Raw genomic sequence first — 7429 nt, forward strand, 5'->3', positions numbered from 1 at the left:
ATGTTTTGTCACTTAAATTATGGAAACACATACTTTTTTAACTTTGCAAATACAAAGTGAAATTAAAATATAGATGATGCTTTTATAAGCTCCCTAGACACCATCCCCATCTGAACCTGCTGGTCTTCATATGTGGTCCAGTAGCTGACTGTAGCCTCCCCATTCTCCTAGTTCTGACTTCCTATGATAGTCCCAAAGATGCAGAGCAAGCGCTTATCTCATCCTTTAAAAAATTTTTTTTTAATGTTTATTTATTTTTGAGAGAGAGAGAGAGAGAGAGAGAGAGAGACAGACAGAGCGTGAGCAGGGGAGGGGCAGAGAGAGAGGGAGACACAGAATCCGAACCAGGCTCCAGGCTCTGAGCTGTCAGTGCAGAGCTCTGATGCGGGATCAGGGACTGTAAGATCATGACCTGAGGCTAAGTCAGGCGCTTAACCAACTAAGCCACCCAGGCGCCCCTCATCCTTTTATAAAGGGACTCTATGCACACAGATGGTAGAATACTACACACTGTTCTATTCCCTGTAATTTTCTTTTAACAATACATCTGGGAGATGGTTCCACATCCATTCATAAAGAGCTACTGCTTTCTTTTTAGTGACTGCATCATATTCTCCTGTGTGGCCATTCCCACAAGTAACAGTACTTGGCTCCTTTCTGGCGGGTGTTTACTCTGCAATTGTTTGCTCTTACACACAATGATGACTATCTTTGTTGTGTCCAATGCAAAGATATCCACTGGGTAAATCCCTGCAGGTGAAATTGCAGAGCCATGGGTATGGGCCTCTTGAATATCGACAGTTTTCCTAACTACCCCCCACTGAGGGGTACCTGTGCTCCTGCCCGCAGGGTTTGAGAGTACTGGTTTCCCCCACCCCATGTCCAGCACTGAGTGTTACCCAGCCATCTGGCAGGTGGGAAACAGAATTGGTGTGGTTTGGCCGTGCGATTCTTTTTTGAAGAATGGTTGAGCACCTTTTTGTCTGTTTGAATTTATGCTTCTTTTTATGTACTTCTATTTAGCCAAATCACATCCTTTATTTTCTTCTTCTTCTTCTTTTTTTTTTTTTTTTTTTTGGATGGGGTGCTTGGTCTTTGATTTGTGAGCGCTCTTTATCCATGTAGTTAACTCTTTGTCATAGAAGTGACAAATATTTTTACTAGTTTGACATGCCCGGGCTTATGGGTACTTTTGGTTTTGGTCATGCAAGAAATAGTAAATTTTATGAAGGCAGGCCTAGAAACTTTGATCTTTAAGGCAAGGCCATGTTTCCACCCATTAGTACTGCCTCCCACTCTTTTTCTTTTTTTTTTTTTTGTCAGCGCAGAGCCCAACATGGGGCTCGATCCCACAAACCACAAGACCGTGACCTGAGCTGAGACCAAGAGTTGGATGCCCAGCCAACTGAGCCACCCAGGCACCCCAACTCTTGCTCAGAGCTTCCAAGAGGATGTGTAGAGGGTGCCTACTTCTCAACTGGAGGTTCTCTGCAGTACGCTCCTGTCCCCAGCCTGGACTTCCTTCCTCGTCACATGACCTGGAACCTCCTTAATGCTTTTTTGTGCAGAGTCTTGGGATCATTCTCCACCATTCAGGACTTGTGCCTGGACACATGTTCTCATGGGAGCTCCGGGGAAAGGGACAGCCCACGAGAGCCCCCAGGCACAGAAGGGTCTCTAATAACAGGCTTTTTATGGGGAGGGGGTGGGTCCTCAGCTGCCTGGGGCATCCCTCACTTTCAGCATCTCTGAAATTCAAATCTCGCTCCAGACCCTCAAGGTGGGCAGAGGCTGCAAGACTAGAAAGGAGAGCAAGTTCTAAAGAATAAAAAGCCCAGGAGGGGCGCCTGGGTGACTCAGTCGGTTAAGCGTCTGACTCTTGATTTTGCCTCAGGTCATATCTCACAATTCATGAGATCTAGCCCCGAGTTGGGCTCGATGTTGACAGCACAGAGCCTGCTGGGATTCTCTCTCATCCTCTCTCTCTCTGCCCCTCCCCATCTATGTGCACTCTTTCTCTCAAAAAAAAAAAAAAAAAAAAAAACAAAAAACCCAAAATCTGCAAACTCCACTAAGCCCCTCAGCAACTGTCCAGCGTGGAGGGAAACTTGCCTTTGTCTTAGGACATACCCTCCATCTTTGGCCTTTGCTGAGGAGAACATTCTCACCATCTAGTGGGAGGTGGGTGCAGGTGGCTGGAGGGGTCTCATTTGAAGTTTTTCTTTAGGCCAGTAACCCTGAAATGTTTCAGCATATGGAACCACCTCTGCAGGGTTTATTAAAATACAGGTTGCTGGGCCCCACCCCTAGTCTCTGATTCAGTAGGTCTAGGGTGGGTCTGAGAATCTGCACTTCCAACCAGCTCCCAGCTGAGTCCAATGCCAATGCTCCTGGTCCACGGACCACACTTTGAGACCTGCTGGCCCTTCGTTCCCTGGGCTCCCCCATCTGGTATGAGTGAGGTGCAGAGAGGGCTGAAGACACACAGGCTTTGTTCCAATGGAAATCACAGCAGCAACTGCTCCATGCCAGGTCCCATGCTAAGGTGTGTGCATTTTCTTATCTTATCTTCACAACCAACACCGCAGTAGGTTTTACTAGTATTACCTCTGCTTTATGATGAGAAACAAGGCTCAGAGAGGGTGCACAGGGCTTTAGAATCAAACAGATCTGGGGTCGGACCCCAGCTCTGCCACTGACCCACTGTGCAAGCTCGTGGGCAAGTGCTTACCCTCCCTGAACCTCTGACTCATCAGTAAATGGGGATCACAGATGTGATTCCCAAGGGCACTATGAGGCAATTATAACAGCACTTGCACATAGTAGGTATGCAAAAAATGTTCATCCTCCTTCCTGTCATAAGCCCCATCATGATCTCAAGGTCCTTTTCTTATTACTTACTTACTTACTTATTTATTTATAGAGCGTGCCCTCACGTGCACACAAGTGGGAGAGGAGCAGAGGGAGAGGGAAGGAGGGAATCCCAAACGGGCTACAGGCCCAGTGAGGAGCCCAACATGGGGTTCGATTCCATGACTGTGAGATCACAACCTGAACGGAAATTAAGAGTCAGACACTTAACCAACTGAGCCACCCAGGCGCCCCTCAAGGTCCTTTTCTGTCTCCTCTGTATGGCAGTGCTTTTCTCACTCCGCTGGTCCAGAGAAACTCCTATTTATCCTTCAAAACCCACCTTAGAATCCCCCCTCTTTGTATCTGTCCCCGAAATGTTGTCCTCTCCCAGTTTTTGGAAAGAAAAAAAATCTAGGATGGTAGCATCTGGTTTGAAAAAGGAGTTCAAAGCATTACTTTCCTTCCTTTCTTCCTCCTTCACTTGTGTTTCCACAGCATTTATATCAAGCACAATTTGGAGTACAAATGATGCTCTCCCAGGGACCAGGTGGCTAATGTCACCATTATCAGCATCAGCATCATCAACACTTAGATAGTATGCACCATGCCCCAGACACTGTTTTAAGAGCCTTAGGTTCTTGACTCATTCAAAACCTAAAATAACCTTTTGAGGCAAGTGCTACTTATTATCACACAATTAATTTGTGGCAGAGATGGGATGTAAAAGCTGGCTGTGAGTTTATGTTACTAAGTTTTGTGTTATGTGGTCATTATGAAGGAGGCCAGGTGGGGACTGTGGCACCTTGGAAGGTGCCCATCTCATCTAAGGGGGCAGCCAAATGTTGGGCCCAGAGTTGTCTGTTTCTCTGATTTCTCAAGAGGATCCAGAGATACAGATTTTTATGTGACATCTCCCACTTTTTAACATTTGAGAGTCATCTAAAATACAAGAAGGAGGGTGGGCCTCACAAAAGCTGCCCATGGGCCTCCTTTGCAACTTCTGTCTCTTGTATCTCCAAGGTGGGGACCTTGGCTCACTTCATTTCTGCACCTTAGCTCACCAGGTGTGCAGTTCACCTGTTGCAGATGCCATGAGGCTTCTGGACTCCTCTGAGCTGAGCTTGGTGCTCAGTTGCCAGGAATCTCATCCTCCAGCCCACTCAGCACTCAGGATTCTCCAGTCTGGATTTGGGGTGTGGACAAATGATGGACCCAATGGTGACTCTGGGTGTCACCTCCACCCAGGGGCCATCTCCGGGTCTCTCCCTGTCCCAGACAAGACTTCCTGCTTAGGGCTGACAAGGCTCTGAGTATTTTGTTTCATCACCCCACGAACGCACTCCATAGTTTTGGGAGGTTGCCATTATCCTCACCCCCATGGTACAGATGAGAAAGCTATGGCTCACACAGGGGAAGGGACTTGTCCCAGCCAGGAAGCGGTGGACCTAGAATGGTAATGCAAGCACCACCCCATTCCAGCTTCTCCCCAGATGGCTGTTCACAGGCATTCCACCAAACTATGGATGGTCTTGGCACACATTCCAACACAAGCGCACTCTCATCCCACAGACCGGACCCGGAAGGAAAGTTTGTGTGACACAAATAGGACCTTGGATACTCCCATCTGCTAGCTATCTTTCCTAACTACCTGTCTCCTACTGGAAGGTGGGGGCGGCACTGGGGACATCTGGAGAGAATCCCTGGATGCCGACCCTTTTGGGAACTCTGCCCACTGGTGCCTGGACAGGCAGAGCTTGTGGCCTGGCTCAATCCCAGGCTTTTGGGCCCAGCAGAGATCGCAGCGAGAGAGGGTGTCGTGTTCGTGTTCGCCTAAAGACAGGACAGAAGTGTGCATATGTGCACCTGTGCATGTGTGTGTAGTGCACACACGTGTGAACCTGTGCACGTGTATATGCGGCGACCTGCACGGTAGCATGTATGCAAATTGTACACGTTCTGTGCTCATGTGCATGTGCAGACGTCTTGTGCGCATGTGCAGAGGTCTTGTGCGCATGTGCAGACGTCTTGTGCGCATGTACCCTTGTGGACGCCTTGTGCGCATGTGTAAATACAAGCACGTGAGAAACGGAGAGGCGGGCACGTTGTATCACAAATTCAGATCCTGTGACGTTAGTGTACTTCAAAGAACGAAAATCTTTCTTAACCCAGAGATGTCGATTTATGGAAAAAGCTGAAGTAGAAAACAGCCCCGGGAATTTTTATGACCAGGTGAGATTTATATGCGCAACATGGATAACTCTCAAAGAAATGGTAACTGGCGGGCTGGGGATGGTGGAGAGGGGGGCCAAGTTGCAGAATATGGACGGATTATACCATTTCTGTTAAACATCTGCCCACAACATCACTATGCGTTTTAAGTGTAGATCTAGAAGGAACACCCCATGTTGTGCAAGTGGTTTCTTTCAGGGAGCAGGGAGGGCAGGGAATGGAAGGTTATAGACTAAGAGGAATGGATGAAGGATCCCTGTGTTCCTTCTGGCATCACACAGTTCAGTTCAGGTAGGTCGGGTCACTGGCAGATGCCGGGTGGGGGCCACAGAGATGCCGAGACCTCAGGGGGGCATTTCCACACGTCCCCCATGGACTGTGGGAGGGCTCTGCTGCTAGGGAGGAACGAGCCTTGGCTGTCCTGATCCAGGTCCCTGGTGGGCATGGGGTGAGGGACCTGTCGTACCTGTCTTGGGAAGAAACTCTGCTTCCTGCCTAAACTTGTCCGTGCCTCAGTTTCTCCGTCCACGCTGCGGTGGGAAGGGTCTGCTCCGTGCTGCCACACACCCTCAGTTCCCTGGTCCCTGCTTCCCCGGGCACACCGAAGCCAAGCCTTCACGAAGCCAAGACCAGCTCCCAGGACAGACCCCCTCCGGGGAGAGGCAGTTAGGAGCTGGGAACAGGCCTCCTCCCCAGCAGGAGGCCACGCAGACAACACGGGGTCCCCCCGGACCCCCAGGGGCGGCTGACACGGGAGGCCAGGACGCACGCTCTGGGGTCAGACTTCTGGGCTCTGTGACTGTCACCGGGACGCAGGCAAGCTTCACCACCCTCTGCCCTCAGTTTCCCCGTCTGTGAAATGGTAACACCACGGAGCCCCACCGCCCCAGGATGCTGCGTGGCTGAAGTCGGGCTGTTCCGCTTCGCGACGCCCAGTGCGGAGCCGGCGCTCTCGGGTTTCGCGGGTGTCACCCTCTGGGGCGACAGCTCACCCCGCCCCTCCGCGCCCAGGACGCCACGGCCCTCTCCGCCGCCCCGACGCTCTTGGGGCTCGCTGGGTTCCCCCTCTTCCCACTCTGGGCGCTTTTGTCACCCCGCAGACCTCCCCCTGCGCCCCGACGCTGGGTCCCAGCGGCGCCGCCGCTAGCGCCCAGACGCCCCCGCGAGGGAAACTGAGGCGGGACCCACGGAGCGCGCGGGGGAAGGCGCCGCGGCAGGGCGGCCCCTGCGTTCTCCCGGGGTCGCTGTCATACCTGCTCCTCGCAGCGGCTTCGGGCGGCGACAGAGGCGGCGGCCGGGCGTCTGCGGCGCTGGGGCTGGGAGCGCGCGCGGCTACGGGGATGGGGAGGGAGCAGGCCGAGGGGGCGGGAAGCCCGGTAGCGCTCGCGGGCGGAGCTTGGCGGCGCAGACCGCGGGCCGACGCGCGCACGCTCCCCGCCCCGGCCGCTCTCCTCCCGGCCGAGCAGCTTCAGCCCCGCACACCCACTCGTGCCCACGTGCCACCCCCACGTACCCCGAGCACCCCGCACCCCTGCCGCGCACTCGCACGCACTCCCCATACTACCTCCCCCCCCCCCCACACACACACAACCCGCACGTCCGGACCCTCACCGCACCCACACACGCCCCAATAGGTGCACATAGACCCCCTTACCCGCGTGTTTCTCAGACGAGTCACTGTCCCCGCCAGTCCTCCCTGCACATCATAGGCCACGTAACTCCCTAACCACTCTGTCCTACCTCGCGGTGTACCAAACACAACATATGCGTGCACCCCTGTTACTTCCACACCACGCCCCACCCCTGGCAGATTACTCTCTGGGCAAGGTGGGGATTTTAGGCAATTTTGCAAGGAACAGGCTCCTTCTTGAAGCTAATGACCCCCACCCCCAATGTCCACGAACCTCAGCTGACCTATGAGATGGAATTAGCTCACCTCTGATTTCCCAGTGACCTCCTCCTCTCTGCGTCAGCCACCCCCTCCAAGGTCACTCCTAGATCCCAGTCTTTCCCTGAAGCCCCACCTCTGCATTAGAAATTCAAACACCCTACCTACTGGTTTGGGCCTCTGGGCTTCCTCCCAATGACCCCCCCCCCACCCCCAACCCACCCCTTGCACTTCAGCTTTTGCTCACTGCCAGGCTCTCCCCTTTCCTGCAGTCTTCACTTCTTTCCTTCTCTTCTCTTCATCAGGTCATGTTTCCAAAGATGATCACTTTAGCCACTTTCTTGCCAATATGCTTAACAGTTGTATCTCATTGCACATGCATAGTGAACCCCAAAAGTCAGCCTTCTCCATCCACCATTAAGAGACCGGATTCCTTTTCTCTTGTCCTGTAACAAGTGG

The 7429-nt window shown here is 52.5% G+C and overlaps 1 protein-coding gene across 1 annotated transcript in view; it reads right to left on the reverse strand.

Moving 5' to 3' along the window:
* SCNN1B (sodium channel epithelial 1 subunit beta) overlaps window positions 1-6434 on the reverse strand; it is a 60389-nt gene extending 53955 nt beyond the window's left edge. The window contains exon 1 of the mRNA XM_043560295.1: window positions 6336-6434. The gene's annotated coding sequence lies outside the window, so the exon portion shown is untranslated. The remainder of the gene's footprint in view (window positions 1-6335) is intronic.
* Window positions 6435-7429: the final 995 nt, after the last annotated feature.

The sequence above is a fragment of the Prionailurus bengalensis genome, chromosome E3 (assembly GCF_016509475.1).
Source record: "Prionailurus bengalensis isolate Pbe53 chromosome E3, Fcat_Pben_1.1_paternal_pri, whole genome shotgun sequence".
Classification (NCBI taxonomy): Eukaryota; Metazoa; Chordata; class Mammalia; order Carnivora; family Felidae; genus Prionailurus; species Prionailurus bengalensis.